Source organism: Globicephala melas, chromosome 16, assembly GCF_963455315.2.
Source record: "Globicephala melas chromosome 16, mGloMel1.2, whole genome shotgun sequence".
Lineage (NCBI taxonomy): Eukaryota > Metazoa > Chordata > Mammalia > Artiodactyla > Delphinidae > Globicephala > Globicephala melas.
Genome location: NC_083329.1, coordinates 60,209,011 through 60,235,085, shown reverse-complemented (window position 1 = coordinate 60,235,085; position 26,075 = coordinate 60,209,011). Strand labels below are relative to the sequence as shown.

Genomic DNA, 26,075 nt, shown 5'->3' with positions numbered 1-26,075 from the left:
ATTAGATGCAGCCCAGTATCTCCCCAGGTTGTCTGACCAGTCTGTTCTGCACCAATCGATATCTTTAATGGAAATGTTATATTGGCTTTGTATATAAAGTTCACCAAAGATATCTGCACAGACAAAGAGAGTGGTGGGTCATCGTGACCCTTTACAAGATTGAGAAGGGAATGGTGTCATCTAAGGAGTTACATGGCTGGTGTCAGAAGGAGAAAACTTTCTCTTTCTGATTGAGCAGGTATTTCTGCCATTGGGGAGGTCTAGTTAACACATAATGGAGATGCACAAAGGTGCTAGAGGGGAGAGAGGAGGCCAAAGGACAGAGAAAGTTTTCTGTTTAAATTTTTCTTGTCTTGCCTTTAAAGTGTGAATTTTTATTTCATCACTTGGATCACTTGGTTAAAATGGTGCTCAGGCTCCCACGTTCTTAACCATCTTGCAATTCTGCCTCTGGCCTGGAAAGTTCTTTCAATTTTTTCTTTCAAAAAAAAAAAAACAACCAAAAACCTGAGACCAATTCTCTTGGCAGAGCAACTGTGGGAAGAGGTAGAGCCTGGAAACTATTTTAGGATGAAAGTTCTCAATGTCCTGGATCGGACCCTTACTCTCTACCTCTCATTGGCACCCAAGATACCCTCACCGAAGGCCCAAGTAGTGGCTGGCATGCTTGAGGAGAGAATACCCTTTTACACCTATGTTTCTTTCAATTGCTGGTCCCTTTACTTAGAAAGCCATGGCTCACTGCTACCTTCTTTCCTATCTGCAGAACTTCAGCTCATCTCTTCAGCCCAGGCCTGGGGTCTTCAGCTCCAGGAATAAGGCTGCTACACTGCACAGTCCCAGGGGCCAACAGTCACATCACATTCCACATGCCTGGTGCCCCTGGAGTTGTGCAAGCCTGTGGTCTTGCTCTGGAGACACCTATCCCCATCCCCAGCCCTAGCCTCACCTCACACAGCACACTGATTCACTAGTGCTTGTTCAGACATAGGTCTGTCTTCTCTAATCAGAAGGTGAGACTAGGCTTGTTTACCTAGTCTCTATTGGATATGGGCCCCCATATCCAATATGTGTTCAACAAGCATTGGGTGAACACAGGAATTCCTCAGTGACTACTCAGGTGCACCCTCCCCACCTCTGACCAACATCAGTAGCACAGAGTCTCATTCTCTACAGTCTGGTGGTGACACGGTCTAAGTTTCCACCTTTGTATCCCCTGAAGGGGCATCACAAAGTTCTGGCGATAAAATTCCAGATTCCGTATGTCCCGCAGGAAGGCCTCCCTTGTAAGACCAGCAGGTGCAGTTAAAGGTAGCTTCTTGACAAATTTGTGAGGCTGAAATGGAGGCCCTCCCTTCTAAGAAGAGGGGATAGGGTCTGGAGAAACCCATGTGTCAAGATACTGACTCTAAAAACAAGTTGGAGAGCCTGCAGACTGACTCCGGGGCAGAGGCCGGGCCCCTGTGATGTGAGGCGAGAGCAACCAGGGTGGCTGCAGCTGCAGAGGGAGGGGTTCCGGGAGCTTACCCAGGAAGTGAGCTGGGGTCTCAATTCTCACCAAATTCCTGGTCCCCTATTGCAGGTCGCTGTTAATAACAGAAGGGAAGCACCCAGTTGGGTTTTTCTGCTGTAAGAGATACCAAGGTCTCATCTCACAGCCTTCAGTACCTTGCCCAGGCCCCCTCTAGCTGGCAGCTGGTTGAAGCTTTGGATGCTCTGGTCCTAGGTAATGAACAGGGTCCTCTGACTTCTTGCACCTGTGAGGACCTGCTCGTGGGTCATTCTCAATCCTCTTTGGATTTCTCATTTACACATGTTGAGAATGACAGGTGCCAAGTGCAGATGTTGAGGGTTTTGATTTTTTGTTTGTGTTCCACTTCCAAGTCCTTTCCCACGCTAGCCTTGTACCCCAGAGGTGGCTCTGCCCAGCAGGACACTGCACCAGGCGCGGGAGGTATCACGCTTCGTCAGATAGGACCATAGGGCACTGGTCAGATAGGACCATAGGGCTTGGTCAGATAGGACCATAGGCAATAATACTTATTCATTTAACCAAAGTGACAATAAAAGATTTCAAAAGCAAATACAGAACATTTTAAATTACTTAAAAGCTTGGAAAGAAACTTACAATCTGTTATCAAAAGCAGCTCAACAGTCCAAAAAAACTTTGTTCTCTTCATAGACAGAGAAAACCCAGGTTTTACACCATCTTACCTTTAATATTAAAATTCATTTACTCAATTAAACTCATTCTAATCTTCGTTAGTCCTGACTACACATAGAATTCCTTTCTAAAGACCTTTCCCTCTTGCAAAGCTTCCACAACTTTCTATACCCATATTAATTTGTCCCATATTTTCTTTCCCATTTAGAAATAACCAGTTTTAGGACCAAATTACTTTCTCTCTCTTAAAAAAATGAATTTCCATTTCTTATACCTTCTTTTTCTTGCATACAAAGGTGTTTTCTTATTAAATTTTAGTTTTAATTAAATATATTAATTAGAATTCTCAACTCTTGAAAACCTTAATTTCTAGTGAAAACTAAGAAATAAGCAACTATGAACTGTCTTTTGCATTAGCACTCTGTAGATTAGCAAACTTGTAAAATATTCAATAAACTTCCATCGTTTAATTTAATTTAGCAAAATTCTAAAGTTTCAAGTTACCAAATATCTGAAGAAACTACTTTTAAGTAGACAGTCATAAAACATAATTATTCTTAAAGAGTTCTCCTTTAAAAAAAAACTTATCTCATTTACATTTAATTTACTTTAAAAAATTTCATCGGGCTTCCCTGGTGGCGCAGTGGTTGAGAGTCCGCCTGCCGATGCAGGGGACACGGGTTCGTGCCCCGGTCCGGGAAGATCCCACATGTGGAGCAGCTGGGCCCGTGAGCCATGGCCGCTGGGCCTGCGTGTCCGGAACCTGTGCTCCGCAACGGGAGAGGCCGCAGCAGTGAGAGGCCCGTGTAGCGCAAAAAAAAAAAAAAAAAAAAATTTCATCATACCAAGTTATTTTTCTTGTTGACAAATTCTGCAACAGATATAATAAGATCTTATTTAACCTCCAGTAAACCTAGGTACAATAAAAATATCATACTTAATGTTGATGGCTCCAAGGACATGTCTGATTAATTAAACCAGCAAAAATGAACTTTAATGCCCAAAGTTAATTTAATACTGAATATTTCCCAGTTCACATAAACCTGAAATTTCTTTGGTTTAGTTTCTTGTATATTCCTTTTTAATAATTTTTTTAATTAATTTATTTATTTTTGACTGCGTTGGGCCTTCGCTGCTGTGCGGGCTTTCTCTAGTTGCAGCGAGTGGGGGCTACTCTTTGTTGCGGTGCACGGGCTTCTCATCGTGGTGGCTTCTCTTGTTGCAGAGCACAGGCTCTAGTTACACGGGCTTCAGTAGTTGTGGCTTGTGGGCTCTAGAGCACAGGCTCAGTAGTTGTGGCACACGTTCTTAGATGCTCTACGGCATGTGGGATCTTCCCGGACGAGGGCTCGAACCCATGTCCCCCGCACTGGCAGGCGGATTCTTAACCACTGAGCCACCAAGGAAGTCGCAAGAAATTAATTTTGTTAATAAGGTCTGGAAGTTGAGACATATCATATGTATAATGTACACACAGACATATAGGCAGATACAACTAGAGACCTCATAGCTTCATTTTAACTTAGTCATGAATCAGGTATTACAATATAAAACTCACTAGTTTATAAATAACAGTTGGAATAAGTTAAGTTTAAAAAGGCCTCTTCCCTCCACCCCCCCATTTTTCCTCTCAGTCTCAGGAATTGGAGATGCCTAGATAAGACAGGAGTTCCTGAGAGCCCTGGTAGAACATTTACAGCTCAAGGCACAGGGAGAGAAAAGCAAGTTCCTCCTAGAACCTGCTCTCTTAGGGTCAGAATTCTGAAAAGATGTTTTATCAAGCTGGCAAAACTAGTTATGGATTATCAAATGAGCCTAATCTTGGGCATTTTTCTCCAGAGTCTAAAGAATACTGTGGTTACACAGTGTTACCAAAAAGAAAAAGAAAAAATCATCTTTTTGGCTTTAGTCATGGTACCAGAACAAAAGGTGGTCCAATTTTGTAGGATGCATCCTAAAGGGCTATTTTTAGGAACTGAACTTTTGTTTAATGTTTAATGTCCACCAAGTAAAATAGTGTACCTTCTTTAGCACAAATACACACGCACAAACACACACACACACACAGAGATAAAAGACAAACCAATTCCAAAAGGCTAACTTTGATACACTAGCATAAAAGCCTACACACAAAGAATTTCATGTCATTTTCCTTCCCTTTTACAAAAACAGTTCCAGTTGATGGTCTCTTCATGGTGGACAAAATTGTTATCGAACCGAACTCGGGTCTGCTTGCCAAACAAGCAGCATAGCCAATATACTACAGCAGGTTGTGGTGAAGTAAAGTACAGGGTTTATTTGCAAGGCACCCATCAAGGAAGTGGGAGACACACCTCAGATCCGCTCCACTTGCTCTTTGAGTGAGGGGGTTTTATAAAGGGGAAGAACAAAGAGGCTGGGATTAATCATCTTGGGACATTTCCGTGACCTTTTTTTTTTTTTCCGTGACATTTTTTAACCTCTCTTTAAACTGAAGTATAGTTAATTTATAATATTGTGTTAGTTTCAGGTATACAGCAAAGTGATTCAGTTATACATATATATGTGTATATATATGTACATACACATATATATTCTTTTTCAGATTCTTTTCCATTATAGGTTATTACAAGATATTGACTAGAGTTCTTATATTGTGCTTTCTGGGACATTCAGGTTCCGGGACTCAGGATGTCTCTGGTTTAGGATTCTCTGGCCAGGTGGTCCAGGCCTCAGGGGGTCTGTTAACGTACCTTGCCCTGGAGAGACAACCTGAGTTTGTACATTAATGATACCTGTAATAGCAACTTTAGTACGTTAATAGTGTAATTCACACCAGCAACCTTAGTACATTAACCATGTTCTCAACAGCAGCAATTTTGGTCAACTGACTCTGGTTGACTAGTGTTCAGTTAGCACAGGATTGAAGTCAGAGGGGACAAGAAAGGGAATAAAGTTTTGGATAGACACATTAATCATAAACTCCTAAGGGAACTCAGGTTTTAGAAAGACTCCGTTTCAATAGGATGGGAGGCCGGAAGGACTTGAGGGGCTCTGGCACAGTGAAGCCACGGGGATCTCCAGGCCACCTCCCTTCCAACCCTCCCTCGCCCCTCCCGACCCAGGAGGGGAGCTCTTCTCAGCGTCTCTGAAAGCGGGTAGGGATCCCAGTGGCTTCAAGAGAGTCCCAGGGGACACGCGGGCGGAGGCGCAGCGCTGGTAACAAAGGCCCACAGAGGGGTCCTGCAGCGCGCAGCTCCCCAGGGGCTGGGGCGACGGCGGCCCGCTCCCCCTCAGCTCCTCCCTCTCCTTCCCTGCTTCCACCCGGAGGCCCGTCGCGCAGCCCGAGCTGCGGCAACTTCGCCAGCGGTTCCCAAGTTGCCGGGGGCGCAGGGGTGGGAGCTGGGTGGGGTGAGGGAGAAAAGGAGGAGGAGGAGGGCTCCCCGGGCGCCTTGGACGCAGTTCAGGAATCCGCCGCCACTGCCGGCCGCTCGCGGACTCGGGCCGAACGGGGAAGGCGCCAGGCAGGACCGCTCGCTCGCTGCGCAGGACGGCGCCCTCCTGGCGCCGCTTCCCGCCCACCGTGCGAACCCGCGGGGCCGAGCCTCCTTCCCTCCCCGCCGCCGTCCCCGGCCGAAGCCGCTTCTGCCTGGTCCTGCCGAGAGGAGGGCAAAGTTGCGGGCGGATGCTGCCCGCGCCGGACCCCTGCCTCGGAAAGTCGGATCCGCCCCCGCTGGAGGAGGCTCGGTGGCGGGGTAAGTAGGGCACCGGCATCCCGGAACCGCCTCTGGGCCCGGGAGATGGCCCAGCGGTGCGCACCCCACCATCCCCGATCGGGCGCGCGCGCCAAACTTTGGAGGGAGAGGGGGCGAAACCGAAGGTGGGAGAGGGAGTTCTCGGCGCGGGGAAAGCTCAGCGCAGGCACCCACACCTCCAGACCCACTGCACCCAGATTCACAACTGCCACATACGCACAGCTCATCACCCATCGAGCCACAGACACACGCACACGCTTCAGACAGAACCGTGCAATTCCGGAAGTGCGGGCGTTCGGATCTTTAGACCAAGCATGTCCTCCAGCCTCAAATAAATCCACTGTCTTTGTCTGCTGGCCCTGCAGCCCCACAGTGAGGTGTCCCCAAAGCGAGACGGGCAGGAGAGGGGCTGCCTTGTCTTTGAAAAGTCGTGGCCGGGACCTCGAGGCTGAGAAGTGGGGAGGGGAAATCAGACATTTCAGTCAGCTCTCCGGGTTCATCAGGAGCGAGTTTGGCGTGGAAACTCGGTGTCTGGGTGATGTGTCTGGGTGTGCGCAGCCCTTCCGGAGGCGAGGCCGGGAGAAAGGAGGGAGTGACTCATAAACTCAGACCAGGCGTGTTAGGGTCTGTGAGCAGAGTAGAAAAGGCTGGCAGGCGGTGCTGCCCTGGACAGCTGGGTGGTGGCAGTGACAGGGCCTGCGAGGGAAGCACAGACCCTTCCCCCTAGCGGATGTGCTTCCTCAGAGAGACTTCCAAGGGGGGTGGGCTGAGGAGATTCCAACCCTGGGTGTGTATATGTAAAACGAGGTAGGGGATGTTTAACACTCCAAGGTCATGGAGAAAGCAGGGCAGTCCTGAAGCCATATTTATTTTCATTGCACCTGAAGTTGTGTCTGTTTTCGGATGCCCTTGGTGTCCGGGGCTCCAGGATGTTTCAAAGGTTGTCCTGGATCTAGTACAGTGCCTAGCATTGTTGGTACTCGATAAATAGTTGTTTGATGAGTGATGACACCAATAATTCATATATGTTAAGGACACTCTATGAGCCAAGCCAGGTGGCCTCGGCTAGGTTGGAATTGGTCTATCTGCAGAGGAGGGGGCCCTGAGTGGTTCCAGGGAGCCCTGCCTGATCTGTTTAGCCCAAGCAGCAGGTTCTGTTGTGCGCTGTGGGCTGGCACTGGGGACTTGAGTCTTAGCATTGGCCTCTGCTTCCCTAAGAGGGGCAGTAAGAAAGTCTCCATTTTTGCATCTGGCTAAGCTGGCAGTGTCGTGGCGTGTTCTTCCTGGCTCCTACTGGCCTGGAAGGAGATGGGTCTCATGAAGGGTCTAGGAGCTGTGTCCTCCAGCAGTGGCTTGGCTCTGTGGTGGCAGCAGGTAGAGGGGCAATCACAGTCCCTGTACTGAGTATTGGGTGGGTTCCTCTGCACCAGCTGGCATGAGCTTCCCAGAGGAGTGGAAACATCTCGTGTTCCTGGAACTGGGATTGCAAGCAGTCCTGAGAATGATTCCCTACCTTCATGGAATTGGGAACATGCCAGGATGTGGTGCAACTTGGCCATGTAATCACAAAGAAATGTGTCATTCCCCCACCCCACCCCTGGCCCTTTGTGACTAGGTTTGGTGTGCATGTGAAGCTTCTAAGTGGTCTGAATCCTGAAATTAGCAAAGTGTGTAGGCAGCACCCAGGATTGTGGCCCCAGATGAGCGAGAGAGTGATCTGGGCTTGGCCACCCCCAATTTCAGGTGGAACACTGCAGCCAATCCCTTCCCAATATCACCTTTCCACCTTATTTATGTCTTCTGTGAATCAAGAGCTCTACGTTATCTCATCAAGACCTCATATCCCTATGAAGTTAGCGTTTTGTCACCATTTTACAGATTAGGAGACTGAGGTTCAGAAAGGTTAAGTAATTTTTGGGGGGTCACACAGCTGGTGAGGGACAAAGCCAGGATTTGAAACTGGACAGTCTGACTCTGGAACCCATGCTGTTTCCACCATGCCCAGCTGTCTCTAAGGTCCCTAACTGGTTCTCCATAGCAACAAGGAAGCAACGCTGATGCACTTACTGGGTCCTGGGGCCCCTGACTACAGTCCTCTTTTTACACACACTCTGCCTAGCCTGGGTTACACCATGGGTCATGGAAATCGAAGGCTGGGTGGCACCAGGCTGCTAGAGCCTTCCGTGTGGATCTGGAGTCAGAAAACGATGGGGGTTTGGGAGTGACTGCAGGGAGATGCTGGAGTAATTCTGGCGAGAGCAGATTCACTGCTTATGTGAGAAATGGGGACAAAGCTACCACTCGTGACTATACAAGTCGCAGGTTTGGGTTTGGAAGGAATTGCCAGGTAAACGTCCTCACATGGATGACTATGTTCCTTTCCCTTTCGGCCCTTGCCAGGGGAGACATCTGTCACACAGGGAAATCAGCCCTCACCTGAATATGAAGGGGCGTGTCACGGCTGTCCTTCCCACCACCCACCACATGCCCAGGAGAGCTAGACTCCGTGGTGGTGTCTGTTCCTCAGGAGGGATGGATGGGGAGAGCTGGGGCAACCAGGGGCTGCGATAACCACATGACTCACCGGGTCCCCAGCTTATGCTTTCTCACACAGGCCCCACAGAGGGACAGTGGTTCTCATTCCCGATTTGCTGATGAGGAAATGAGGCTCAGAGAGGTGCAGTGGCAGCCCAAGGTCACAAAGCTAAGGAGGAAGTGCAAGCCATGCTGCCTTCAGGACTCCCTGCAGGCACTTAGGGGCAGCTGTGTTTTCTGCCTGGTTGGTATTCTATCTCCCCAGCCCCAAGGCTGAGAGGGGGTTACCCCCGTTGGGGCAGAATCCTCACAGCTCTGCCCACCCGCATCTCTACCCCCAGATCCTCTGGTACAGGTGTTCACGGCATGGGGAAAGCTGGCAACCTTAAACAAGGAGCAGAAGATAAGCACTGCCCAGCTGGCCCTGCCCACCTTCCACAGCGAGCCCACCTGGGTGAGTGCCGGAGCGTGCGCAGTGCTGACCTGCAAAGATACGGGGCCCTCTCCCCGCTTCACTGTGGTGTGGACTCGCTGTCCAGGATGGCAGTTGGGAGACTGGGTGTGGGGAGAAGCTGCCCCATCCGAGGGGCGGGGGCTATTAATCTTTGTACCCCTGGCTCTGTCCTAGTGCGTGACACACGGAGGTACTTAGGAACATTGTCAGATGATGGGTGAACACCAGGGAGGGGCTGTGAGTGCCTCTGCTGGGAAGTGGTAAAGCGGGGAGCCAAGGGAATCTGCCGTGAGGAAACACTCAGAGAGGCCTCTGCCCTTTATGAAGTCACGCAGGAGGAAAGGAAAACAGCTCTCCTTTTCATTCCTTAAACAGAAATGCTTGTCCCCTCTGCTTAAACAGGTGGAAGAACACTGCTTGTCCTGCCCTGAGCATGTAGATTCCACGTCTGGGTGTGGGGTGGCCTCTGGCAGGCTGGACAGTTTGTTCTGTGCTTGAAGGTCTCAGCCTACGTCTTCATCAACCTAAATCAGGCTGGTTCTCCTGCACATCCCCCCCTCTGCAAACTTGGAAGGAGGGGCATGCAGGCCACGGGAGCCCCTGACCACCAGTAACTTAAGGTCTCTAGCAGCCCATCACTCCCTCTCTATGCCTCTACCCTCCCCCCATGCCTCCCCTTACCCCCCTGCCCCACAGAGATGGCTGTGTGCTGGGTTGTTTTAGACTCTGGGAAATTTATCACTGGGATTCCAGAGGGCTCTCTGAAAAGGATTTGGAGGAAAAGCGTGTAAAATAAATAAGCCAATTCCCAGCTCAGCCTCTCCTGAATGCCACAAGTAAACAGCTAGCCTGGGAAACTCTGTTTTGGCCTCTGTGCTCACACCTGGCTCACCGGCTGCCTTACCCGCTCCCTCCTTCCTGCATCCGCCCCATCCAGCCCCTCCTCCTTGACTCAGGGAGGCTCAAAAGTCGGGGAACACACCCAACGCCACACACCCAACGCAGGCTGTCCCGGACACTGGGAAGCTGGCATACTGGTGGCTGGGGACAAGAGGAGAATGTGGGAGAAGAGACAGCTAGGGGTTGCAGCACAGCCTTGCTCCATCTGAGGAAGTCTCCCTGCCTCGGCCCTGCTCGAGGTGAGTTTGACTTTGTTGATGGAGAATGTTGGGGCTTTTTCCAATTTTGTGGCATCTGAGGAAGCTTTACATCTTAAACATCAGTTTAGAGCAGATGGGCCAAAGCTAATTTTCTCCAAAGTGGGCTCCCATGTGAAGAAACCCTAAAAACCCCATTTACGGTGTAGGGCTACCCGGACTAACCAGAATGTCAGGGGTCTTTGCTTTTGACCGGACCTATGAGCTTAGGCCCTATCAGTTTAGGGCTCTGGTGGTGTGAGTTCACTGTTGTAAGTTTCTTTGTGGAGTATGAAGTAAACTCGTGATAACTTAATAACTTCATTTAATTCAGTTGACCCACTCTAAAACCCAGCACCCAGTGAGAAGGGGAGAACCAGGGTGCTAGGGTGGGGGTATTTCCCTGGTGGGATTGGCAGCTGAGGTCTCCACTCAGTCCCAGGGAGGGGCCTGGGGGCCTTTCCATTGATGTGCCTATGCCAAGCTGGGTCAGCAAACTGAAACCCCTGGGATCTGGGGAACAGGCACCCCCCTGAGGCTCTGGGTCCCGCCTCCACGCAGGAGCCCCTTTAGCCTGTTGCTGTCAGGCTTCCAAGAGAGAATTTGAGGGGTAAGCCCCATGGCTTGCAGTCTTGTTTGGAAAGAGGCTGCACACCCACATACAGATTAGCACACATCATCATGGGCCAAAATACACACACACACACACACACACACACACACACACACACACAGATACATAAGCACAGGGATGCACTCATCCCAAAAGGCAAATTATGTAATAGTAAAGAGTACATATTCTAAAGCCAGAATGCCTACCGTACTGCTTAGTAACTGTGTGACCTTGGGCAAATTACTTAACCTCTCTGGGCCTTACTTTCCTAATCAGTAAGAGGGGGATGGTAATGGGTTATAAGTAATGGGGCTATAAGTGAATTTGTATCTGTGAGGAGTTCAGATATGTGCCTGTACGTAGCTAGGTGTTCTAACTATTGTTCACCACATATTCTATGCCCCAGATATTCAGGCCCAAGGGCACAATACTTCCCAGAGGGGTGCTCACAAACTTGTCAGCGAATAGGATCAATCACTTTGCACTTTCTGAGTCCTGATTCTCAGGATGTGTGGCATTCTCTGTACTAGACTCGAATTAGAATTTATTAGAAACATCATTTCGTCTTCCCTTAAGAAGCTCATTATTTTATAAATTTATTTATTTATTTATGGCTGAGTTGGGTCTTTGTTGCGGTGTGCGGGCTTCTCGTTGCAGTGGCTTCTCTTGTTGCGGAGCACGGGCTCTAGGCATGTGGGCTTCAGTAGTTGTGGCTCGCGGGCTCTAGAGCACGGGCTCAGTAGTTGTGGCGCACGGGCTTAGTTGCTCCGCAGCATGTGGGATCTTCCTGGACCAGGGCTCGAACCTGTGTCCCCTGCATTGGCAGGCAGATTCTTAACCACTGCGCCACCAGGGAAGCTCAGAAGCTCATTATCTTAAAACAATGTGGGCACTAACTCCCCCCAGAGAAGGGTATGATTCCTTTAGCAGCATCAGTTTTCAAACTAGGTTCCTTGGAGCCCCAGAGTTCAACGAGGACCCCTCAGAGGTCTGATGGGAGGGAGGATCCAGGCCTCTCCCCCCATTTATCTTTTTTTTAAAAATATTTATTTATTTTTGGCTGCATCGGGTCTTAGTTGCATCGGGTCTTAGTTGCGGGTCCTCATTGCAGTGTGCAGGCTTCTCTCTACTTGTGGCATGTGGGCTCAGTAGTTGTGGCACACGGGCTTAGTTGCCCCACGGCATGTGGGTCTTAGTTCCCCGACCAGGGATCGAACCCGCGTCCCCTGCATTGGAAGGTGGATTCTTAACCACTGGACCATGAGGGAAGTCCCCCATTTATCTTTTCTACATATTGGGTTTCCTAGGAAAGTTCTGGTTCATAAGAAGGCTCCATAGCTTAGACGGTTGAAAGACCCCCTCCACCGTCTGACCCGCTTCCCATCCTGTGTGCGTCTGTCCGAGCACGCTGTGCGATGCCCGTGCCTACGCGGGCCCGTGCAGCTACCTGAACGTTGGCCCCAGGCCTCTCCCACTCTTCCCCGCTTCCCTCCTCTCCCCTCCTCTCCAGCTGCCTCACCATCTGCAGGATTCTGGAAAGTGCTAACATGTCTGAGCCAAGATAGGGCTATCTGAGGAAGTATTCTGAAAACAAACTGGGCCACCATCCTGGCTGAGACTGCAGTGATTTTTAGCAAAGAATTCACAACTTCCGAGGTGGGCAGCCGGGGCTGTGGCCCCTGGCTGTCCTCTGGAGGATGCCTGGGGCCTGTCTCTGCAGGGTTAGGATAGACACGCCTGAAGAGGCCCAAGATTGCAAACCTAGAACCAGGAAGGGGAAGTCATCCTCACAGGATGAAGAACTGGAACCCCCCACCCCATCCCCCCGTGACCTCAGGGGTATGGAACCCTGTCCTCTTCTTATTCTGAGAGATGCTACTTTCCTTTTAGTTTTCCTCCTCCTTTTCCATCTGGTGCAGGTGCCTCGGGGCTGGGGACACAGGAAATATTAGCACTAACAGCTTAGCAAGCACAGCCCTGCGCTCAATTAGTGCCTTCCTGGCCTGCACTCACCAAGTTCTCACAGGATGCTCTCAGGATAGGTACCGTTGTGCTCCCTGTTGTACAGACGGGCAGACAGAACCAGACAGATGGGATAAGTTGCTGGCACCCCACTGCTGATGAGTGCAGAGCTGGGTCTGAGGCCTGCAGCCTGGCTTCAGAGTCAGTGCTCTTGACCCTGGGTGTGTCCGTCTTGCTGGGGCCACAGCCGGAGAGGTGGAATGGCTCACAGGACAGTCGTTTCGTAACTGTGGCCAGGGCATGCTGCTGGTGTCTGACTGGGAAGTGCTGGGGAGGCTGGCCTCAGGGGTGCTGCAAGCCAAGTCTGAGCCTCGGCCTTCCCCAAGGCTCGCTGGGCAGGGCACTGCCCTCATACAACAGCCTCTTTTGCAAGGCTGGCCATCTGCTGATTGCTGCTTCCCCTTAGCCATGGCAGCTCTCAGAAAGTGACGCCGATGGCAGCAGAAGGGATTTAAATTATTGGCAAAAGGAAGAACTGGCAGACTGGGGGCCTCTGTCTCCCCGAAGGCCATTCCGGCAAGACAGAAACCTTACCGTGGAGTAAGCGCCGAGCTGCTCGAGATGCCGAATGGCTTCCTTTTTTTTTTTAAATAAAGTTATTTATTTATTTTTGGCTGCGTTGGGTCTTCGTCGCTGCGCTGGACTTTCTCTAGTTGCCACGAGCGGGGGCTACTCTTTGTTGTGGTGCCCGGGCTTCTCATTGCAGTGGCTTCTCTTGTTGCGGAGCAGGGGCTCTAGGCGTGCAAGGCTTCAGTAGTTGCAGCACGTGGCCTCAGGAGTTGTGGCTTGCAGGCTCAGTAGTTGTGGCACACAGGCTTAGTTGCCCCGCGGCGTGTGGGATCTTCCCGGACCAGGGCTCGAACCCGTGTCCTCTGCATCGGCAGGCAGATTCTTAACCACTGCTCTATGAGGGAAGTCCCCAAATGGCTTCCTTGGGCCCTGTGATCTCCCGGTGAATATCATCCCCAGCCTCTTCTTTCACCAGCCCTTGTCACGTACTTGTTTGTTCCAGGTTCCAAACTGACCTCTTTCCCGATGCACGTGTCCTGCTCTCTGTAGCCTTTCCAGCTGCCCAGAACACTCTCTCCTTCCTTCTTTTCTCATGGTCAGCTCGCTTCATCCTCAGGCCTCAGCTTGGATGTCTCCTTCTAGAAGCCTTGGTCAGTGGCCCTCCCTATGGCTGCCTGCATGTCCCCGTCCTCACACTTTGCCCCGCTGTGTTGCCCTGGCTGCTTTCATGGTCTGTGGTCTCCACCAGGTAGTGAGCTCTGCGAGCAGGACAGAGTCTGCCTTGTTCCCCTTGTGTCTCCAGTGCTTAGCACAGCCCCAGGCATGCGCTGAGTACCCATGCCTGACTGTGGGACCATGAGTGATGGGTGTGAAACTTGGCCGCAGGAGGAAGGAGGCACTGGACGGTGCCCAGGCTCCCATGATTGGATGCCTAGGGAGTGATCAGTGTCTGGGCAGAAGTGGTGGGAGTCATGGTGTGTGGAAGGGGGTAGCTGATGTGGACCAGAGGCCCTATGTGGGACAGGGAGGGAATGGGAGAGTGAGACCCTGGGCAGATGGCCTCTTGCAGTTACTACGCTGTGGGCACTGGGCTGGGATCCCAAGGATGGGCCTGAAACGCTCCAAGAGGCCTCTTTGAATTAGGTGGCCTGGTGGATGGATGCACTATGGGCCTCACTACTCAACCCCACCAGCAAGCGGTTCTCAGTCCTGTCCCCTTTCTGGACGGACATTCATTCATCCTCTCCGGGCTTCAAAGCTGACCCCCAAGCAATGGAGGCCCCCCATGGCTGAGTCCTTTCCCCTGAGCAGAGAGAAGGAAGCCCAGCTGGCAGGCTGCCTCCCAGGGTTGGTTCCAGTTGCAGCCTTTGAGCTGTGCTCACAGAAGTAGTAGGGCCCTGTGTGCTGGGTTCCCATCCACACCACCCAGGTAGCACACATTAGGTGCTCTGGCCAGGGCACCGCCTGTGTGGGTGCCTGCTCATGCCTGAAACCATGCCAGGTTGGCTGGGGCTAGCAGAAGGTGCCTCTAGGCAAGAAGAGGAGAGGACACCTAGGCACAAATAACCACCTTTGAGTCCAACTGTGATGAGCCCACAAAGGTGGACATGAGGGAGGACTTGGGAAAGGCTTCATGGAGGAGGTAGGGGTTCCAGTGCAAGAAGGGAACCTGGGCAAAAGCACAGGCATGGGAAAGTTCAGATTGAATGCAAAGGTTGGTGAGGAGTCCAGTTGGGCTGAACTTCAATTTGTAGGATGCACAAAGAAGAGTTGAGGCAGGATGGAGTTGTGGTTACATGTGTAAGCTCTAGAGCCAGGCTGCCTGCATGAGGACCCTCAATCCCCACTTATTGGCTGTGTGACCATGGCCAAGTTGCTTAACGTCTCTGTGCCTGTTTTCTCATCTGTAAAATGGAGATACTAATAGTACCCGTCACGTGGGGGTGACAGGAGAATAAAATGTGTTTCTGTACAAGTGTTTAGAGCAACACCTGGCACACAGCATCAAGAAGAGTGAGCTATTATCCTTATTTTTTTTTTAAAGCAGCTAGAAAAGTAAATTGAGGTCAGATCATAGAGGCCTTTGGATGTCATACTTTCTGTTTGCTAAACGCCTGCTGTGTGCCAAGTACTTTACAGACCTTCTCACTGAGCCCCATACAACCTAGCAAAATTGTTAGCAAAGTCTCCATTTTATAGATGAGGAAACAGGCTCAGAGAGGCAGAGTAACCTGCCCAGGGTCACTCAGCCAGGTGGAGGCAGAGGTAGTAATGAAACCCAGGTCTGTCTGGCACTTAGCTCTTTCTTCAACATGGAGATTTAGAGAGATGTGACAGAGGCAGCATGGGGACATCCCCTGGGCTGGAGTCGCAGCCAGGAGCAGAGCATGGATGTTGTAGCCGTGGGTCCCTAGGCTGGGAGAGTGGGAGGTGACAGGGGAAGAAGAGACGCAGGCAAGCCTGAAAGGCAAGGAGATGAGGAGGCCCCAAGGCCACAGCACACAGCTCACCATTCAGAGCTCAGGGACAAGCCATTGAGTCATTTTGGGAAAACATGACATCACTGAGTCTTGCTGTCTGCTGCCCACCTGCCAGTCCTCGTGCCCAAAGTCCTGCAAGGGGACCCTCACACCCAGGCAGCAGGGCCAGGTCAGCTCCCTGGCTTTCTGCCCTGAGTTCTCCCCAACCTCTGTAGCCCCATCTTCCCACTGCTCCCCTCCCTGCCTGCGGCCTCCACACCGCCCCCACTCATAAACCCGAATGAGGCAGGAGCTTCTGGAAGTGATGATGAGCATGAACAGCTTCCAAAAGGGCCTCCATGCCAGGCCTGTGATTGGAATTCCTGGTGGGAAGGGGACAGCTGTGTCGAGTTTTTAGAGCTGTTCTTCCCTTAAGAATGGTGCCTGCAGGACTTCCCTGGTGGCGCAGTGGTTAAGAATCTGCCTGCCAATGCGTGGGACACGGGTTCGGGCGCTGGTCCGGGAGGATCCCACATGCCGCAGAGAGGCTGGGCCCATGCGCCGCAACTGCTGAGCCTGCGCTCTGGAGCCCGCGAGCCACAACTACTGAGCCCACGAGACGCAGTACTGAAGCCCACACGCCTAGAGCCTGTATTCCGCAATGGGAGAGGCCACTGCCGTGAGGAGCACGCACACCGCGGCGGAGAGTGGCCCCCACTTGCCGCAACTGTAGAGGACCCATGCGCGGCACCGAAGACCCAATGCAGCCAAAAATAAGTAAATAAATAAATTTATAAAATAAAATTAAAAAAAAGAATGGTGCCTGCTATTCCATTGGAATCACTTTTTAAAAGTAAAGCCTGGTTGAGCTGTGTGCTCATGCTATGCCAGGTCCCAGCAGCCTCCGCCTTCCTAGAAGGTACAGTTGAGTATCTGAGAGCTCTTTATGTACTAGGTATCCTCAGGCTGGGTGATTTATTTGTGTCAATCTGATTGCATGAGGTAGCCCCATTTTATAGATGCCATTGCTGAGGCCCAGAGAGGTTAGGTGACTTGTCCAAGGTCACATAGCCAGAATTCAAACACTCGGCTGTCCAACTCCAGATGTGCCTATGCTCTTAGCCACTCCAGCCTCAAATAAAGCCATCAGAGAATACAGGACGTGGGCTGTACCGAACCTATGCCTGCCAAATTGTGTGGTGCAGACAGGAAGTGCTGGAGAATTTTCATCTCAGAGTGTGGGTTACGCCCCAGAGCTTGTTGGACTCTGTGGAGACATTTAGGAGGTGACAGCTCCAGCTTCTTTGGCCTAGCAAACCCTGCTGACGTGGCCATCTGGGGTGAGACTCTCCCCTCTGGAAGGAGCACCGGGGCTCAGGGGGTGCCTGTCCTGGTTTTAAAGGCCAAACCTGGAAAAGGAGTATGAGTCAAGCAAGGGGCCAAGTGCCAGCTTCCTCAGCCCAGTCTGCGGGTGCAGGATGCCAGGCTGCTGCAGCTGCTGCTGCCACTCACAGCTCCCTCCCAGACCGCAGGAGGGGCTGGTGGCCAGCCCCCTCACTCTCACCACGACCTAGCAAGGGAGGCACGGTTATCCCCATTTAACAGGTGAGGACGTTGAGGCTTAGAGAGGTTTTCTGGTGCACCGGAACTCCCTTCGCCGGAAAAGAGAGGAACTGAGACTCTTTAAGTCTTCTTTCTGCCAAGAGACAGACAGAAGGAGGGAGGGGTTAGCCTGCCCTCTGACACTGAGCCGCGCAGGCTGGCTGTTCTCAGGCCTGCATTTCTGATTCATCTGCAATCACCAGGTCCTGATGTTGCAAGGCGAATAACCTCTGGAGTGAGAAAAGCTCTGATTTCCCTTGAGCTATGAGTCACCATTTCTCTGGGAGCACTTTTGAAGCCATAGAGCTCCTCCCCAGGCTTCGAGGGGCAGGTTCCTTCTCTGCCCAAGTGCCAGCCCCACACTGGCCCTGGCAGAGCCTGTCTATGGAAGGGCCAGGAAACAAAGGGCCTCCACTAGAGGCCTGGCCTTGGTGATTACCCAGCATGTGACACCCTGCCTTGCTCTCCACAGACAGGTGCCAGATTCCCAGAGGTCTGTGGGGTCTGCAGCCTTCAGGGATCCCTTGTCCCCTTTAATGCCCAAGGCCCATGTGGTCAGCACAAGTACACCTGCCCTCTCCAAAGATGTCTGGGAATCCCCCAGGATTCCCCAGCGTACAGGGCGGCTCCTCCAGACACCCCTCCCCCCACAGGAGGGAGGGGACCAAAGCCACTTACTCCTTCCTTGTCAGTCTCAGGCCTGATCACCACAGTAATAATTTCTGGAGAGTTGTCACTTTTCTCACAGAGAAAGGAGACTGTTACGTTCGACTGTAGGGGCAGTTCTGCTTCGCACTGCCCCCAGATTTTCCTTCTGCGATAAGATTTTGGCTTTGCCTCTGCTTAAATTCAAAAGCGTGTTCAAATGACTTTTCCGAAATGAGAGTCTCACCTCAGAAGAACTTTGCCTCTACCTCTACAAGTAGAAAACTGATACCTGCTTTTATTTTATTTTCATTAAATTTTATAAAATAAGTAATCCATGCCCATGGTATAAAATTGGAAAGGTACAAAAGGATATGTGGTGAAATCTCTTTCCCACGCCTGACCCAGACACCCAGGTCTTTCCACGAAGGCAACCGGCAATATGAGTTTCTTGTGTGTAAGCTGCTTTTAAATTATCTAGTTTTAAAACAAATCATACTCCACTGGGCTTCCAGTTCCGCCACTGTTTTTGAGGCACAACTGAAAAACTGCAGCTCAGGAAGTAGTAGGGGCCGCCTGCAGAGTGCAGCTCTGCCTAAGACTGTCCCTTACAAGCAGTGCTGGCTGCCCACATCCCTCAGGGGTCACCTTGGGTTCACCCACCCCACGTCCCTTATCCCCCGCAGCTCCAGGCAGCTAGCCCCTGGCTGTCCCCAGCTTCCAAGTGTGGCTCCTTCAGGCTCCACGTGAAACCGGTGCTCCCCACTGCCCCTTCTCCATTTTGCCCTCTAGTCTGGCTGGGCAGGGGCCTGCAACGGGGGCCTGTGGGGTCAGGGCCTGGTGACGGTGATGTGACCAGACTCTGCTGCCTCTTGGCTGGACTGAACGTTCAGAGTCCCCTAGGGGCTCACACAGGTAAGGTCCACTCCTATCCTGAGTGTGACCAGAGGCCTCCCTGCTCCCCTCCCCTTCTCCCCTCCTTTCCTCTCCCCTCCTTTCCTCTCCCTTCCTCCCTGCTCCTCCCCTCCTTTCTTCTTCCCCAGCATATTTATCAGGTGCTGTACAGTAAACATTAACCCTAACATAAAGCGGAAAGTGATAAGAATGGTGCAAGGTGGAGAAGAATGCTGCTAGGAGAGCCCTGTCCTTGAGACTGGCCTTCAGCAGACCCTGCCCTTCACGTCCTGGCCTTGTACCTCCTGCTGGGTGACCTTGGGCAAGTCACTTAACTTCTTTTTTTTTTTTTTAAATAAATTTATTTATTTATTTATTTTTGGCTGTGTTGGGTCTTCGTTGCGGTGTGAGGGCTTCTCATTGGGGTGGCTTCTCTTGTTGCGGAGCACAGGCTCTAGGTGCGTGGGCTTCAGTAGTTGCGACACGCGGGCTCAGTAGTTATGGCTCACAGGCTCTAGAGCGCAGGCTCACTAGTGGCGGACCAGGGCTCGAACCCGTGTCCCCTGCATTGGCAGGCGGATTCTTAACCACTGCGCCACCAGGGAAGCCCCACTTAGCTTCTTTGTACCTCCCTTTCAAATCTGATTAAGGAAGGAGAGGGTGGCAGTAAGGATCCAGAGGGCTGGTGGGAGAACCTGGAGCTGCCAAAGGGCTTTCTAAGAGGGTGACAGATGTGGGGTAGGGGGGGACGGTGCTCTTCCTCTAAGGGAATCATTATGAATGTGGGGGAGGGCTCTAGGGACACGTGGGGTCTGGGCTCAGACTTAGGGCATGAATGGGGGAGGGGTGGCCCTTTGGGCAGCACTGTCCTGTCTTGGCAAATGCCTTCCCTTTTCCACACAGCGATGGACCCTCCTCGGCTTTGTATTTTTTAAGTAGTGGCTTTATTTTGTTTTTTAATTTTATTTTTAAAATATTTAGTTATTTAGTTGTACCAGGTCTTAGTTGCGGCTTATGAGCTCCTTAGTTGCGGCATGCATGTGGGATCTAGTTCCCTGACCAGGGATCAAACCCCGGCCCCCTGCATTGGGAGCGCAGAGTTTAGCCACTGTGCCACCAGGGAGTCCCTAAGTAATGGCTTTATTTTTGTAATAATGATAGATGTTTAACATACAAAATTCAAGTAAAATGGATGAATACTGAGAAGAAAGCAACAACTCACCCCTCAACCCTACATCCAGATGTAACTGGTTAGCTACCTGGTCCACATACTTCTCTAGGCATATATATAAAGAAAGGGGGGCAGTGGAGGGACAGAAAGTTTTATAAACATGGGGGAAATGCACAATTTAATTTAGCTTTAGGCCAGTGTTGTAAAGAGGCTGTCTGCCCCCAAAGCTGCCCCTCTCATCTGTTCAATAACCTACATGAGGGCCTGGTGTGGGGCAAGGGAACTTTTATGCCAGGATCTTTTTTTTTTCATTTTCACCAAGAACTTTATTGAACAATTTTGTTCCACTACCTTCTGCCATTTTTCAGGCAACTTCATAATTCTGTCTTCCGAAAACTTTTTATCTTTTTGAACAAACAACTGTTCCAGGTGCCTTTTACAGTCTTCCAGGGAATTGAAATTTTTTCCATTAAGAGAATTTTGTAAAGACCAAAATAAATGGAAATCCGAAGGTGCCATGTCTGGTGAATACGGCGGATGAATCAGAACTTCCCGGCCAAGCTGTAACAGTTTTTGCCTGGTCATCAAAGAAACGTGCAGTCTCACGTTATCCTGACGGAAGATTATGCATTTTCTGTTGACTAATTCTGGACGATTTTTGTCACGTGCCTCTTTCAGTTGGTCTAATTGGGAGCAGTACTTGTTGGAATTAATCGTTTCGTTTTCCGGAAGGAGCTCATAATAGAGGACTCCCTTCCAATCCCACCATATACACAACATCACCTTCTGTGGATGAAGACCAGCCTTTGGTGTGGTTGGTGGTGGTTCATTTCGCTCGCCCCACTCTCTCTTCCATTCCACACTGTTGTACAGTATCCACTTTCCATTGCCCGTCACAATTTGTTTTAAAAACACGTTTTCATTATGTTTCAGTAGAGAATCGCATGCGGAAATATGGTCAAGGAGGTTTTTTTCGCTTAACTTATGTGGAACCCAAACATCAAAGCGATTCACATAACCAAGCTGGTGCAAATGATTTTCAAGGCTTGGTTTGGATATTTTGAGTCTGTCGGCTGTCTCCTGCGTGGTATAACATTGATTGTTCTCAATTATTGTTTCAATTTGATCGCTATCAACTTCAACTGGTCTACCCAACCGTGGAGCCTCGTCCAGCGAGAAATCTCCAGCGCAAAACTAAAAAAACCGCTTTTGACACGTTCCATCAGTCACAGCACCTTCTCCATACACTGCACAAATCTTTTTGTTCATGCCAGGACCTTTAAAACCTCTTTAAATTCAGACAAATTACAAAAAGGGAGCCGGTTGAATCACAGATCTTCCTTGACTTATGATGAGGTTGCAGCCTGATAAACCCATCATAAATTGAAAATGCATTTACTACACCTAATCTACCAAACATCATAGCTTAGCCTAGCCTACCTTAAACGTGCTCAGAACACTTCCATTAGCCTACAGTTGGGCAAAATCATCTCGCACAAAGCCTATTTTATAATAGAGTGTTGAACCTCTCATGTAATTTATTGAATACTGAAAGTTTATAACAGAACGGTTGTGTGGGCATAGAATGGTTGTAAGTGTTATCAGTTGTTTACCCTCGTGACCGTGACTGGGTGACTGACTGGGAGCCCCAGCTGATCGTACGGCATATCACTAGCCCCAATTCATGTACGGTTGCTACTGAATGTATGTCGCTTTTGCACCATCTTAAAAGTCAACCAACTTAAGTCGGGAACCTTCTGTAGTACACTCTGGCTGTAGAACAGTGGCTTTCAATCTTTTGGACCAAAGCCTCAGACAGAGACACACACACATCACTGAAAGTCGTATGACACCCGTGCATATCCTTATTACGCATCCTTAACACACTCTGATATTTTCTGTCTATACAATTCTGTTCTTTAAAAAAATAAAAGCTTGTCCAACCTACCAAATTGATTGCACAACTGAAATTTGAAACGTATGGCTCTAGAACAGTGATTTTCAAACTTGAGCGTGCATCAGAATCACTTGCAGCGCTTGTTAAGACAGCTTGCCATGCCCACCCCGACAGATTCTGATTGAGGAGGTCTGGGGAGGGGCCTGAGAATGTGCATTCTGTCAAGTTCCCAGGTGCTTCTGGCCCACTTGGAGATCCCACCCTCCTAGAATATTTTCTTCTCGTTTTTTTGTTTTTTTTTTGTTTTGCGGTACGCGGGCCTCTCACTGCTGTGGCCTCTCCCACCGCGGAGCACAGGCTCCGGACGCGCAGGCTCAGCGGCCATGGCTCACGGGCCCAGCCGCTCCGCGGCATGTGGGACCTTCCCGGACCGGGGCACGAACCCGTGTCCCCTGCATCGGCAGGCGGACTCTCAACCACCGCGCCACCAGGGAAGCCCCTAGAATATGTTTTAAGACAATGTACTCCCTTGGCAGAGACTACCAGAGGATTTTCTGTATTCAACACGTAATAATTGCTGATGGCTAGCACAAGCATTGTAGGTCTCTGGCAGTTTTGAGGATGCTGACCGGGCACTGTCTTTGGGATCTTCAACACCACACTCCTGAAATCCAGCTCACTATGAATACCAAGGGCTGAAGAAAGGTCTGCTAAGCAAAAGGACATTTATGCCCAACCCTGGTTGAATTGCCTGCCTCTTAATACCAAGCCCACAGAACATAAAACGCCCCCAGCCCTTTTGAAAACACTGTTCTACAGGCAACGAAAGGTGCCATTTACCGTGTGGATTGCACCTTTCTGTTTTTTTAAACAGAAGAAGGGAGGTGAAGTGTGAGCACCCCATGGAGAAAGCTGTCCCCTGGCTCTGGTTGGGGTCTGGTGGATTTCACTGTCCCCGGATTGCCAGCTTTAATGGGAAACTCTTCCTGGCCTGAGTGCCCGCATCAGCACCCGAGCTTTCCAGCCTGCTAACTTCTGAAACTGGCCTATAGTTCCAAGCTGCCTCTGTTCCTCCAACCAGGGGACTCAGCCCCCACCCCTAATCCTTCCCCTTCCCCTTCCCCTTCGTAGCCTTGGGGCCCTGCCCCAGCCCTGCAGTTTTCCAGAAGCCAGCCCTCAGCTGGGAGCAGCTTCGTGAGGGAGAGAAGTGTTAAATGGGCACAGAGCCCTTCTGTTCCATTAACAATGGCCCGTTGATGACTGGATCCTGCCCGGTTGGCCCCCTTGACTGGACTTCGGAGAGGAGGAAAGACTCCAGCCCCCCAGGCAGCTACTTCTGGGTGTGAGGTTGATTCAGAGGCCAAGGCCTCTGTCTGCCCACAGAACCTCATTCTTCAGGCCCTGATGCAGCAGTGAGAAGCCCTCTCACCCCTCCCATCCCATCCCAGGGGTAGTTTGGGGCCCCAGGAGTGATTCACTTCGGTCTAATTCAACAAGCATCTATTGACCAGCTCCTGGGCACTGAGGCTCAGTGCTAAGTAGCTGTGGGAATAAGAATAACTGCTGACATGAATTCAGTGCTTATTATAGTCAGCCCCACCCTGGCTACCCAACAGAGTCACTAGGGAGCTTATAAAAATTGCAAAGCATAGACACTTGCCCCACCCCCAAATTTTCAGGAGTGAATCCCGGGCACTATTTTGTAAAAGCTCTCAAAGTGCTTCTCACGCCCAGCTGAGATTAAGCACCACCAGTCTCCTACTGGCTAAACACTACGCTGAGCATTTAACTTGCAGCATCCGGTTTCATGGGGTACGTGCTTGTGGGAGGCTGAGTAATTCCTCCCCCCCACAAGATCTCCACATATGAATCCCCACATCTGTGGACATGTTACGTCACATGGTAAAAGGGACTTTGCAGTGTGATTAAGGAGTTTGAGATAGGGAGCTTATCCTGGATTATCCAAGTGGGCCCAGTGTAATCATCAGGGTCCTTATAATAGGGAGGTTTGACTACAGAAGAGGCGGTCTGAGTAATACATTAAGAAAGACTCAACCAGCCATTGCTGGCTTTGAAGATGGAGGAAGGGGCCATGAGCCATGGAAAGCAGGCAGCCTCTAGAAGCTGGAAAAGGCAAGGAAGAAGGTTCTCCCAGAGACTCCAGAAGGAATGCAGGCCTGCTGACACGTTGATTTTAGGCCAGTGAAACTGACCTTGGACTTGAATTCAGAACTGGAAGATAATAAATGTGTGCTGTTTTAAGCTACAGAGTTTGTGGTAGTGTGTTAATACAGGGCTATTACTAACCGTATTTTATAGACGAGGCACAGAAGCATGAGGCACTCACTTGGGGTCACACAGCTAGTGGATGGAACAGAAGGAACTCAGGTGCATCTGACCCCTTACTCTGTGCTCTCTCCAGCTTACTGCACTGCCCCTACTTTGCAGCCAAACAGACATGGATTCAAATCCCAGTTCTGCCATGTTCTGTCTTTGTGTCCTTTGCTAGTGATGGGTACATCTGGCCAGTGGGGAGGCTGCATGGGGGAACATGTGATGACCAATTGGAATGCTAGGGTGGGCCAGGTTGTTTCCAGGTGGAGCACCATGTGGAAGAGTTTGGACTTGATTCTGAAGGAATGGAGCCCACGGGGTGCCAGCCTATTCTTCCCTCTGCATTTCATGATGCTGCCTCAGACTTTCAGGCCCACTCAGTCTCTGGGATCTGGCCCTACTGCAGCAACCCAGCTCCCGTGCAGAACTGCAGGGTTGGGGCCAGGAGCAGCATTCTACTCACTGTCACCTGCAGCCAGTGACAACTGCTTGTCTGGGGTGACGAGTAAGCTCCCATTTCACGGAAGGCCAGCAATGGCCCAGTGCCTCCAAAGCACATCTCTTCGAAGGCTCTCCTGCAGCCCTGCATTTGGGGCCGTGCATGTCTTAGAGAAGGAATGTGAGCTATAAAGAGGTCCAGAGAGCTGTTCAGAGTCACACAAGTTGGTACACGTCCTGGCCAAGACTCTGATCTGCCCACTGCTGTACAGCTCCTGCCTTTTGGCTAAATCTGCCCGCTCAGCGCTACAGCATAGTGGTTGAGTCCGTGGACTATGGAGACAGACTTCCTGGGTTCCAATCCCACCTGATAACTGAGGGCAAGTTGTTTGGCCACCGCTTGCGTTAACAGGGGGTGGTGATTATTATCTATAAGGTACTGTGGTACCTTTCTCACAGGGCTGTCCTGAGGACTAAATATATTTATGTGTGTGAAGTGCTTGGAACTGTGCCTGGTTCATTAGAAGTGTTAACTTCTGTTATGATTCAGCTCCCCGAGGGCACAGACGCTCTTCCTCCCTCTATTCCCAATGGCTCTTCCCATGCTTTGCACAGAGCAAATACTCAGCAGATGAATTTACTGGTTGAATGTGAGCTTTTATTAGCCAGAGGCTCACTAGGTACTTTCCCAAATATATGCAATTTTCAAAAATTCCACCTTAGTTATTCAAACCCTTCTCTTCCTCCTTCTTGCCTGGGAGCTGCAGAATTGCCATAAAGCAGCCTGAAGCTTGCTCTGCCCAGGGGTAGGTCCCATGAGCAGTTCAGAGATAACCAGGCATCCCCAGGTATCACCAACCCTTGAGTGCAAGGTAACTGGCACAGTTAGCATGGCTGCCCAGATCTCCTCAGTTCAAGGCCATGCCTGACCCACCTGCTCAGGCCTCCTCTGGGTCTCTGAGCCCTGTGGCAGCACAGCTCGAGCACCTAGTCCCGAGTGGCCTCCTAGCTCCTCTCCTATCTGAAGCTCACACCAGGCCTTCCAGCTGATGAGAGGGTCAGAGGTCGTATCATCCCCTCCAGAGTCCTGTCCCCGTCTTTCTTCTTCCCCTACTGTGAGGATGGGCTTCCTCATCGTTTCACTTCCTCAGAAAGCCCCCAAGCTTGTCCTTGCACGTGAATAGACTCCAGGAGGGTGGCCAGTCCATGGTGTTCCAAAAAGCCAAACTCGGAATTCCAGATTGGACTCAACTCCTTCACTCCTGCCCCAGGAAGGCCATTTCTGCTCAATCTTGTCACCCACCTCTAGCTCCATTTTCCAAAGACCTCTTTAAAACCTGCCTACTGTTGTGGCGGCTGGTTTTCTTTTCTTTTTTTCTATTTAATTACACTTTTTTTGGTTTTGAGATAATTACAGATACATGTGCAGTTTTAAGAAATAATACAGAGAGATCCCTTGAACCCGTT

The 26,075-nt window shown here is 50.6% G+C and overlaps 1 protein-coding gene across 1 annotated transcript in view; it reads left to right on the top strand.

Annotated features, from left to right (window-relative positions):
• The first annotated feature begins 5,582 nt into the window (after positions 1-5,582).
• The window catches only part of CHST3 (carbohydrate sulfotransferase 3), a 36,444-nt gene continuing 15,951 nt past the window's right edge, over positions 5,583-26,075 (top strand). The window contains exon 1 of the mRNA XM_030862533.2: positions 5,583-5,898. The gene's annotated coding sequence lies outside the window, so the exon portion shown is untranslated. The remainder of the gene's footprint in view (positions 5,899-26,075) is intronic.